At 45.8% G+C, this 12,723-nt stretch overlaps 1 protein-coding gene across 1 annotated transcript in view; it reads left to right on the forward strand.

Annotated features, from left to right (window-relative positions):
* The window catches only part of LOC126176243 (ATP-dependent translocase ABCB1-like), a 315,891-nt gene that overhangs the window by 173,866 nt on the left and 129,302 nt on the right, over positions 1–12,723 (forward strand). The window lies entirely within an intron of this gene.

Consider the following 12,723-nt stretch of genomic DNA (forward strand, 5'->3'; position numbering starts at 1 on the left):
CCGAATCCCAACGACAAAATTTCGAAGACACTAAGGAATTACAGACCTTGGCTGCGGGCGAGCATTGAGTAAAATTATTGAGGAAAGCAGAAAATTTGTGCTAGGCTGGGATTCGAACCCGGGTCTCTTGCTTACTAGGAAGATGCTCTGACCACTTTTCTTATGTAGTTTTAAAGACTCTACCTCTTCTTTTTTATTTTTTTTTAAAATCAGGTCATCTATATGACAGCCATCTACGCTAATCCCTTTTTTCCTCCTCTGGAAGGGAAAGAGGACTACAGGCGAATGATGTACTTGCCACCGTCACTTGTGTCCTAAGAAAAAAAGAATTGCACCTCTTCAGGCATTGGCGTCTATCTATGCATATCCCAAAGCAACTAACCTATTACTAAAAGGGGGGTAAGAAAGGAAGAAACTATGCGAAGAGAACACAGGGGGACGATGAAAATGAAAGATGTATTTTTTTTCCTTTTTTTTAACTGAAATTCCGAGAGCCTCTCGTCCCTTCGAATGGTGGAACATCCAGACGTGTCTTCTCGAAATTTTTATGTTGACTCCGTTTATAGTTCATTCAGAGCATAATGTCAGCAAAATAAACATCAGCATTTCATGGCTTGGACGTTTCAGCTGGAAGGCAGATCAAGAAAGATGCTCCATAGAAAATTTGAAAAGAACTGCTTGTTTCTGAGGCTGTGAAGAAATGCACAGTGACAATTATCAAGGTAGTCCAATAATCCAGTTCCGATTTTTTGTTGCGCCAAAAAGGTAGTGGACTGTATGGCTGCGTATCAAATTCACAATGTTAGTTTTCGTTGCAGGGTAATGAACCACGTCCGGGAGTGAAAGCATCTGGAAAGTGATCTGAGCAGGTGTATGTCGAGTAAGGAAAGCCAAGATACGCTGCGTGAGCATCAACACGTCAGAACAACGGACCACATGAAAATCGGTGGGCGTTTGTGTCGTCCACACCACACTGAACACAGAGGGATGTGTCGGCGTGGTGGATGTGGTGCAAACGAAACTGGTTGACCTGTTTCCCATTGATGGTGATATACTAGTTAGATTGGAAGCTGGTGTCGAGAAAGTCTGAAAGCACCACTTTCCACACATGGAACCATATGAGCTGGGGACTTGGGGACTGATTCATTTGTAATGCGTTGCGTACAGTCTTGGCCTCGAGTATTTGTGAGAGTTGTAAGGATTAGAGGATGCAACTTAATTCCAGAAAGAAATATCACAAGTGATAAAAGAGGCTGGAATGTCTGATAACATGACTGGGGTGACATGGAGTCCGAAGCATATTCATGTAAAAGCATTCCAGTGAGGCTCACTGGGCAACAGCGCCAGACTTTCAGCTGAGACCTAACAAAAGGTGCTTTAACTTTGTCTGGCGCTTGGAATAAGCCAACATTACCACACTTCCATGAGGGAGCAAGGGAAGAATATTCAACTATGATTAGCTTCTTGGTACAGACAAAGGTTCTCATCGTCATCAACAATGGGACCAAGAACACTTGCACCACTTGAGGGATACGAGTGGCATGGTGGACACTTATGCTTTACACACGCCACACAGTGTCGAGAGATCTAAGTGGACGATCAAAGGGACCAGTTCTGATTGTTTGGAGAAGGTGTCTCCTTTTTGTTGACGCTGAATGATGAATATCATTCGTAAAACCAATGCCCAAACAGCGGACGGTGGTGGCCACTCTCAGAGGAGTGACACGTCTCTCAGGTAGGCCCTCTCCAGTGAGCAGAATCTGCGATTTGGATACGTTAAGAGAACTGCCTGATGCCTCACTATATGTCGCCTCCGATGCCAGAGCTGTGCAGACGTCATCTTTACTGCATAGGTAGAGTATGAGATAGCTGTAGCAACACTGTTTCCGTGCAGTGAGTGACAGGCCCACTAGGCGTTGGAGAAGTCCCCAAAGTAGGTTTTCTAATGGCAAATCATACAGTATCGTGGAAAATGGGCATCCTTGTCGGACAGAGCGCTCGATAACTAGAGGCACAGTGAGGCGTCCATTATAATTATTCAAGTCGCGCCGCTGAAGAGGCGCATTACCACTGTTACTGTAAGACCCGGAAAACCCATATTTCGAGGATCACCATCAAAAAGGTGTGATCGACATGGTCGAATGCCTGACTGAAGTCAAGCAAAGCTAATGGACCAGGCAGATGTCGCGACCTGGCGAGTACACTCATGCAAAGGGCAGTAGGAATATTTTTGTCACCAGGAAGATCTGATACAGGGAGGCGAGCTTCTTCTGTCGTGATGCCAGCAAATATTTGAAAATTTTCATGTCACTGTTTAGTAGAATGATGAGCTGGTGATAATAAATCCATAGTCGCCTGTGCAGTTTAGGAACCAGTGTAATGTCCGCATCAAAAATTGTTCAAATGGCTCTGAGCACTATGGGACTTAAAATCTGTGGTCATCAGTCATCTAGAACTTAGAACTACTTAAACGTAACTAACCTAAGGACATTACACACATCCATGCCCGAGGCAGAATTCGAACCTGCGACCGTAGTGGTCACGCGGTTCCGGACTGAAGCGCCTAGAACCGCACGGCCACACAGGCCGGATGTCCCCATCAAGGAAGATAGCTAGGATCATCGTTGTTGGGGGTCATCAGTTGACATCAGATGGACGTCCAAGTAGGTGCCAACATATAGCTAAAACCCTTGTAAAATTCAAGGGGAGGCTATCAGGTACTGGGGACAAAATCATCAAGGGGACCTTCAAAATATTACGTTGCCTCGATAGCAAAGAAGGAGTGTCGTTCGCCACAGAGACTGGAGCTGTATGGTGCATATGACCTTATGATGCTGTAATATCTCTTTATATTCGATGAATTATTCTGATACAATTCTACCCTTTAATCACTTTTACTAATTTTCTATCTTCATACTCGCAGAATCCATGCGAAAAGTAATTCATACAATACCTATGCCATGAGCGCATAAGTATTCTTTGTAGTACTCTCTCTGGTGGTTGTTAGAAAAAAAGAAAGGAAGCTTCCGAGTTTGTCTTCGTGCCGATTAGCATGAGCTTGGTTTGGAAGAACTGTAATTTGATTATTGAGATTTATCACAGAAGATAACTGATACGAACTGTACGATTAAAAAGGAAATATATATATATTGCTCCTTCAAAAAAAGGTGTGTATGTGACATTTGGGAATTAATGATATTTATTGATATATTGCGTAGTTGTTAATCAGAAGGGACTTCCGAAAGACTGGATACGAACCTGCATTTAATAATCCAAGAGCTCCATTACTTCTTCGGAAGGTTAAACTTCATCAAAGCCAAATATCCGCTTGATCTGAGGTTTCCCGACTGATTATACAACGCTCCCAAAATTACGAGGCATTTTATTTGTACAGATTAGCAGATTGCCGCAAAGCACGAGCCTGCAGAGAAGAAGAATCGTCGCCTGATTTCATTCTAACAAGTAAAATTTCAGAATCATTTTGAGTGACTGAGCTATGACTGTGTTTCCTATCATGAATGATTGATTGCTCGAACGAATTGAGAGCTACAGAATTACGTAGATAGATAAGAAGAAAAAATTACAATGCGGATGCCGAACAGCGTGAGGGTGATACTCCTAGCATTAAAAAGGCACACTACATCTTCAGTGGGAGCCGTGCATGGAGGAGGATGGCCTCTCCATTACTGGTGTCAGAGGCATGGGAAACGTGGGCCACGTAGCCAGTGGGAGGGTAGAAATCAGCGATGATCAGTTCTTGGAGGAGGTCAGTGTCGACATCAGCAGTCAGAGGTGTGGGAGGTGTGGGTCGCCTAGACAGTGTGATGGTAACTTCTTGGAGGAGGACAATGTCGATATCAGCAGTAAATGATGTCTATGAACATTGCCAGTTTATATGGAGCTTGAACGATGACGATTCATTGTGGCGATGTGGAAGTGCTCTCCTATTGGGATGGAGAGTCATGTCCAGCGGGCATGAAACATTGCCCACACCCACTGTGGCTGTAATCAGTGTGTGTTATACAGGGCCACGCACCACACTGTGACACTCCCCGAGGGGTGGACAGAAGTAGGCAGATTGTGGCATGAGCCCATTTTTGGCTGGTGTACAGGGCACGCAAATATACTCATATAAAATCAAACAATGCATGGGTATGCCAGCAATGAGACTATATACATATTAAGACTATAGACAAAAAATTTGAAAAAGTGATGTGAAATCGGTAAAAATCGAAAGAAAACGTATTAAATTACGACAAATTGATGGGAACTACGTAAATTTGAGGAAAATACGACGAAATATATAAAATCGCGAAAAATCTGCTGAGAATACACAGAATTAAAAATAAAGTACCATGAAATGCGGGGAACTGAAGTGGACGGGGGGTACCTGGACACTCAAGAGCGAGAAAAGATTAAAAATTAAGCTCTGTCTGCGTTCAGTTTTAACCATCCCTCCTCCAATGTAAACTGCATGGGTTTCCTTAACAAATGATTCAAGAAAGGGGATATAAGTAGTATACAGAGGCGCTATTGTAAGGCAGGCGAAACATATGTATCCCAATCCTGAACTGTGTTCTCACAAATGCAGTCGAATATAGATGTTACCGAATTACTGTTGGTTCTCACAAGCAATGTTATGAAGAATCTATGCGTTTATCAGACTTAAGCCATTTCCGAGGGTGTTCTGCAGGAGAGTGGACTGATGCCACTTGTATCACCTTTTACAGTGTGCAGAGGGTGTATTCAAGTGACATGATGTTAGGACAAATTTGCTATATTATCCTACAAAGGAGGAAAAGTACCTAACACCAGACCAGGATTTCTTTGTGCAGGCGGATAGCTACCAGAGCGTTGGTGATGCTACTGTAAACGGCAATAAGACTATTACATCTCCTTTGGCTACTGATCATGGTGCTTACTCCCTTGAAAGAAGTTGCTGCATCTTTGTGTGTATTTTCGTGCAGCAGGACTTGGGTGGTAATTCAATGAATCAACTATAGAAACTAATCATGCCGTGTTTTCCTCACTCTATTTCCTAGGGAGGCATAGCCATATCTGTCAAAACCACTACTACTACGAATAATAAGCACGACTGATGTGGGAAATGTGATTGATGGTACGTACATTTGTAACCTAAAAAAGATGTATAAAATTATTAATTTCCTAAGAGACATGACAGCAGTATGCTGACATCGTTCTAGTTGGTTTATAAGCACCTCGAGCAGTGAATATACACTGACGATGGATTCCTAGGACACCAGAATAGTGTGGAAGGAAGTAGTTTTATGAAATAAAGATAGTACCTTCCATTCCAGCCTTTTTCCCACCAGCTTATAGGTGAAGTGTAGAGTCTGAGTACGTCTGCCGCTAGTTTCAAGATGTATTGTGAAATTTGTTTCCCAGCAGGATGACACCAGTTGCATGGCATCGTCAATTTTTGAGCTATAATGCGATTTTAGGCACACTTAGTGTAGCGCCTTGCATATACACTCCTGGAAATTGAAATAGGAACACCGTGAATTCATTGTCCCAGGAAGGGGAAACTTTATTGACACATTCCTGGGGTCAGATACATCACATGATCACACTGACAGAACCACAGGCACATAGACACAGGCAACAGAGCATGCACAATGTCGGCACTAGTACAGTGTATATCCACCTTTCGCAGCAATGCAGGCTGCTATCCTCCCATGGAGACGATCGTAGAGATGCTGGATGTAGTCCTGTGGAACGGCTTGCCATGCCATTTCCACCTGGCGCCTCAGTTGGACCAGCGTTCGTGCTGGACGTGCAGACCGCGTGAGACGACGCTTCATCCAGTCCCAAGCATGCTCAATGGGGGACAGATCCGGAGATCTTGCTGGCCAGGGTAGTTGACTTACACCTTCTAGAGCACGTTGGGTGGCACGGGATACATGCGGACGTGCATTGTCCTGTTGGAACAGCAAGTTCCCTTGCCGGTCTAGGAATGGTAGAACGATGGGTTCGATGACGGTTTGAATGTACCGTGCACTATTCAGTGTCCCCTCGACGATCACCAGTGGTGTACGGCCAGTGTAGGAGATCGCTCCCCACACCATGATGCCGGGTGTTGGCCCTGTGTGCCTCGGTCGTATGCAGTCCTGATTGTGGCGCTCACCTGCACGGCGCCAGACACGCATACGACCATCATTGGCACCAAGGCAGAAGCGACTCTCATCGCTGAAGACGACACGTCTCCATTCGTCCCTCCATTCACGCCTGTCGCGACACCACTGGAGGCGGGCTGCACGATGTTGGAGCGTGAGCGGAAGACGGCCTAACGGTGTGCGGGACCGTAGCCCAGCTTCATGGAGACGGTTGCGAATGGTCCTCGCCGATACCCCAGGAGCAACAGTGTCCCTAATTTGCTGGGAAGTGGCGGTGCGGTCCCCTACGGCACTGCGTAGGATCCTACGGTCTTGGCGTGCATCCGTGCGTCGCTGCGGTCTGGTACCAGGTCGACGGGCACGTGCACCTTCCGCCGACCACTGGCGACAACATCGATGTACTGTGGAGACCTCACGCCTCACGTGTTGAGCAATTCGGCGGTACGTCCACCCGGCCTCCCGCATGCCCACTATACGCCCTCGCTCAAAGTCCGTCAACTGCACATACGGTTCACGTCCACGCTGTCGCGGCATGCTACCAGTGTTAAAGACTGCGATGGAGCTCCGTATGCCACGGCAAACTGGCTGACACTGACGGCGGCGGTGCACAAATGCTGCGCAGCTAGCGCCATTCGACGGCCAACACCGCGGTTCCTGGTAGTGTCCGCTGTGCCTTGCGTGTGATCATTGCTTGTACAGCCCTCTCGCAGTGTCCGGAGCAAGAATGGTGGGTCTGACACACCGGTGTCAGTGTGTTCTTTTTTCCATTTCCAGGAGTGTACTTGTGTAGTTATGACTGATCCTTATGATTAATTACGTAATTAGGTCTGATCTTTACTTTAGTTTCCCAACCAAAATGACTAAAGTACACTAACCTAACCTTCCTCTCCAGCATGCGAATAGTTTCCTTGTGTTGGAGAGTGCACTTTGGCTTTCTGCTGTCCGCAGCTCGAGGTCGTGCGGTAGCGTTCTCGCTTCCCACGCCCGGGTTCCTGGGTTCGATTCCCGGCGGGGTCAGGGACTTTCTCTGCCTCGTGATGACTGGGTGTTGTGTGTTGTCCTTAGGTTAGTTAGGTTTAAGTAGTTCTAAGTTCTAGGGGACTGATGAACATAGATGTTAAGTCCCATAGTACTCTGAGCCATTTGAACCATCTGGCTTTCTGTTCAGAAGGACTGGAGTTCGAGTTCGGGAAATGGCACCACCATTTTTAATTTACCGCCAATCCCCGGGTGAGAGGTGGTGTGGGACGTCTAGGCTTGGGACAAATAAATTGCCTCTAACATTCGAAATTCCCACCAAAATTCGAAAATCCCGCCAATAGGGTAGGTGGGGGAGGGCGAGAGGGAGGGGTGGAGATGGGATGCAGACCAATGTTCCGGATGAGGAAATCACGTGATTTCATACTGGGGGTAGGTATGGTGGGGGAAATTAATTAATCAATTTAATTAATATGTATATCAATTTGATATCAAAAGTGGGCTTGTGCGGCCATCTCCCTACTACTGTGGGCTAGCTTCCCAATGTGCTGTGTCGTCGACATCATCAGCTCAGCGAATCGAAACTCGTGGCGGCTGACTGTCGCGTCCATCGAGGTGTAGGGGTGGTAACGCTGCCATGGTGGCATCTGGGAAACCTCCCGCCATGGGATCCGTCGTCGTTGGGCGGGATCCCAAGTAGAGTGAAGGACGCTCCTCAGATGGAACATCGGGAGCGGCCACATCTGTCGTCAGGTCGTTCCAAAGGTGTACACTGTCTGTATCTGGTCCACTACCTATGATGCCATATGAAGGAGGGCTTTCGGCTTCTTCCTTTTCTGAGGCGACCGTTGCTTTCAGAGGTGCTGTTCCATGTTGGAATGCGACCATCCGTCGTCCGTCATCTTGGCAGATTGGAGGAAAGCAGATATAGTCATCACACTTCATTCGATGTCCATGGCGTTGGGCGGGCCGTCCATCGAACTGTGGGGAGCCTTAGCCTCGTCGCCGCCATGGACGACCCTTGGTTCCGAAGGGGACTGCAGGCGGAAGAATAGGCGCATCCAGAAGTGACGCGTCTGGGATGCGCACAGCTGAGGCTTATATGCCTAGTAAAGAAGTGATCACTGGTTAGGGAGCTGCGTCACCGGTAGGGATCAGGAAATTTGGAAATTTGTGGGGTGGCCGAGCGGTTCAGGCGCTACAGTCTGGAAACGTGCGACCGCTATGGTTCGAATCCTGCCTCGGGCATGGATATGTGTGATGTCCTTAGTTTAGTTAGGTTTAAGTAGTTCTAAGTTCTAGGGGACTGATGACCTCAGAAGTTAAGTCCCATAGTGCTCAGAGCCATTTAAAACATTTTTGAAATTTGTGGTAAGGTCTTATGGGAGCAAACTGCTGCGGTCATGAGACCCTAAGAGAGCGCACTACTTAAACTAACTAATGCTAAGGACAACACACACACACACATGCACGAGGGAGGACTCGAACCTCCGACGAGGGGAGCCGATCGAACCGCGGCAAGGCGCCTAAGACCGCGCGGCTACCCCGCGTGGCTCGGGATGATGGAGACAGTCGGACCTAACATGGCCGTGTTGTCGACATCCTGCTCGTGTCTGCAGCTGGCCATCATACATAACGATAGCTCGCACACCATCTATCACCAGATAGGATAGGACATGTTTGGACAATTCGATGTTGATCCGTTGGACACCATTTATCCCGTGGTATGTCGTGAACGTCTGCCACTTTTGCGCGATGTGACACACTACGTTGCCGTAGGGTCGGAAGGCTTCAACGACCACCTCTTGGGGCACCTCGAAATGTACCTCAAACACCTGAATTTTCGGAGACCGAAACCAGCATAATCTACCGTCACCTCGAGTAAATAAGCGTCAGAACGTTTCAACTTTAGTCTGTGTGCGTTTCGCCGAACTACATTAGTGCATGCTGTCTCCAAATGGTTCAAATGGCTCTGAGCACTATGGGACTTAACAGCTATGGTTATCAGTCCCCTAGAACTTAGAACTACTTAAACCTAACTAACCTAGGGACATCACACAACACCCAGCCATCACAGGCAGAGAAAATCCCTGACCCCGCCGTGAATCGAACCCCGGAACCCGGCATGCTGTCTCCATCGTTATTTTAATTTAGACGCTGCTGCCGGTGATTGAGAAGTAAATACCTATTACTTCTTATTCGTCAAGGCGTAGATGTTGGCGAATGAATTGTTCGATTTCACAAGCGCATATGGTGTATGGTGGATATGGAATGTAACCTTAAGTGCCGTTCGTAGGGTAAGAGTGCGCCATGGGAATGATGGACACTGTAGGACCCAAATATCGCGACGGAGCTTGCATTCTGTACTGTTCGGTGGTGTCTAGGGCTTATCTTTACGTTAGTGTTACTTGTACGTTGACAGTGGTACAGAACAATATGGGTATGTATACTGACGAAGAGTTCGCTAATTTGCGCTCCGTGAGAGGCCACATTCCATCCAACGGAAGAGCGACACAACGAGGATTTGCTGAAGTGTTCAGGCAGCGACAGCAACATCACAGTACTTTTGCATCTGTGCATAGGCAGGTACCAGAAACTGCATCTTCTGTCTGAGGTTGTACTTTTGGTGATTGCATGTTAATAGTTTATCTTATAGTTGTGATGGCATTATTCCAGAAACAAAGATAATTAGACTACAAACCGAATAAATCATAATTGCTTTATCGTTTTGAAACTTCCACAGTGCGTAGATAATTTTTCTTAAAAACCTCCGAAATATTGTCGGTGAAGTTACGGCTGACCCTGAATATTAGAATAAAGTTTCCATTAACAACTGATCATAAGCCGATATGAACTTGAACAGGTTTCTGAGAGTATACACCATCATAAGCAAGGGAAATAAGGAAAGGAAGAAACTGGGAGAGTTTGAATGTGACGTTATAAAAGAAAGATTGAGGGATGAGCCAAAACACTATGAATACTCCACACCGCAAGATTTATTTCCGCCTAGTGGCGTTGTGAGAAAGTGACGCCGTAAGAAAATTATGTAAGCAAAACAGAGACGAATGGAAATAAGTTATAGCGATGTTACGGGCAGAAAATGGGGGAATCCAGATACATCAGCGACTTTGACTAATGTCAGTTTTTTACGGTCAGAGGCCTTGAACTAGGCTCTCGGAAACAGCGAATTTAGTCCGCTGTTCGCTTGCTGCTGTAGTGAGCCTCCGAGGAATGTGGTCGAAGAATGGCGAAAACACGAGTACGCGACAAGGAGTTGAACGTCCATGCCTCATCACAAACGAGGAGGTCGGAAATTTCCCCGCTCTGTAAAGCAAGATAGGCGGCCACAGTAGCAGATCTGACCAAAGAGTATAATGCTACAGGAAACACCAGTGTTTCGCAGTGAACAGTACCGTGCCCATTGTTGGACGTGGAACTTCACAGCAGGCGACCCCTACGGGTTTCCATATCGTCGCAACGAAATTGTCAATTACGATCACGATAATCGAGATTGGACAATGGAGGAATGAAACGCGTTTGCCTGCTCGGAAGAATCATGTTTCTTTTTAATCCAGATTGATGGTTGTGTCCAGATTTGGCATCAGCTAGGCGGACGACTGCTCGGGATATGCGCTGTACCACGGACACGCGCCTGTGGGGCCAGTATTGTGCCTTGGGGTGTGTTCACCCGGGCTTTAGTAGGGCCTATGGTAGTAACTGAAGGCATCATGACAGCTATGGGCAAGTTAATATTGTGAACCACCTACATCATGCCATTTGTAATGTCATCACCAACATGACATCTTCCAGCAAGACAACTGCTCTTGGTACAAGGACGGAATCGTGCGTTGAGGAGTATGGCAATGAACCCACATTGATCTCTTGGTTACCAAATTCGCGTTATCTGAACCGATGGAACATATCTGAGAAGCTATCGGGCATTAGCTCCGTGCCCACGAATCACCATCTCGTTATTTACGGGAATTGCGTGATCCGTACGTTTGATATCTGGTGCTGCAGACCTCCGGAAACCTACCAAGCACTTGTCGAATCCATGTCACACATAACTATGATATATTACGTTCTACAGGTGGATCAACACGCTACTAATCGGGTGGTCCTAATGGATTGGTCTTCAGTGTAACTTTGCAATGGAAGGAGCAGTAAAGCGGAAAACTGTTGGAACAAGTACAGACTAGCACATGAGAAACATAGTATGAAGTTGTTGGTGTAGTAATTACGTTCAGATGAAAAGATTAGCACATTGTAGGAAGGGATGGAGAATGAAATAAATTTAATCAAGAGAGGGTGTACATAAAAGAAAGGAGAACTTTTCATGTTATTTCGTCTTGGGAAACCGCTTGCGTAGAGACGTAGTCCAGTTTTGTGATTGCCTATACTTCTGCTAAGAGAACTACGAATGACACTACAAGCCTCTTTAAGAACTGCAGCGTTGTGCTACTGCTTCTGTAGTATACACAGATTTTGCGTATATGAATCGTAAACGCTGTTCACTATAGACAGACGAATTCATTTTCAGAAGCCCTTGGATTGTAGCAGTGTTAAACACAAAGTAAATTCTAGCAGGACGAACTTTTAATCAGTCGCATACTGTGACCTACTCAAGTAATAAACTTCAGAGGTAGAGCCTGCGGCTATCCTCTCCTTTCTGTTGGATATTGTAAACTGAGCCATAAATGCAAGGAAAGAATATTTCATTTAATGTATAAAGTCAATGATCCTTTAGGCTAGAAAAGAACTGAACTTAAATGTGAATTTCTCGCTTTCGCTTACATTGTGTCGTCTCTTATGGAGAATTCAAGAACAACTAAAAAACAAATGCAATAGAAATGTATAATGACACAATGGAGAACAAGGAAGTAGAAGAATCTGGCGAAAGACAGTGTAGTTCATCGTCTGCATACTCGTGTAGGCAAATGCAAAGCGTTCATCTACTCAGAAAGGTTCCAAAACTTTTATAAGACAGCAGTCGATCACAGTGGAAGGGAAAAGGAGTCTTTCAATTCATTCCAAAGGATGTACAAACCCAGACCATCAGCATCTCAAATTCAAAAAACATAGCTACATCTATCAAATATTTGTATCTTTATATTGAAGACACGGTTAACAGAAAGGATCGCGGGGAAACAGATTTTATTTAAGCAAATTTCTGAAGGGGCCTCCTGCAGAATAGAGGAATTAGCAGTACTCGTAAACGAGTGCGTGATACTTCTCAGACCCGACATAGACACTTAATAAAATTTGGATGCACGACAAGATACTAAAGAGAAGAGTTAGACATTGTATGCCGAGGACCTTCAGCCGATGTTTGATTGACGATTTTGTATTTACTTATTTTACGTTTTTGCCAATACGAGTGGCTGGCACAGTCGAAGATTTACCCCTCTACAGCTGGTGGCGCAGGATGAATCTTTGGGTGTGAATCTTTGACATGCCAGGCACTGTTGACGACGAAATGTTAGAATAATAACCAAACAAACGTCGGCAGAAGATTATCTAGACGAGAACGAAGTGGCAGTGCGTCAAACAGTAGCTATGAAAGTCTCACCCATTTTGTTTTTGGAGATGTTTGTCCTCTAGTCGCCTTTAG

Source organism: Schistocerca cancellata, chromosome 3 (assembly GCF_023864275.1).
Source record: "Schistocerca cancellata isolate TAMUIC-IGC-003103 chromosome 3, iqSchCanc2.1, whole genome shotgun sequence".
In the NCBI taxonomy this organism is placed as follows: domain Eukaryota; kingdom Metazoa; phylum Arthropoda; class Insecta; order Orthoptera; family Acrididae; genus Schistocerca; species Schistocerca cancellata.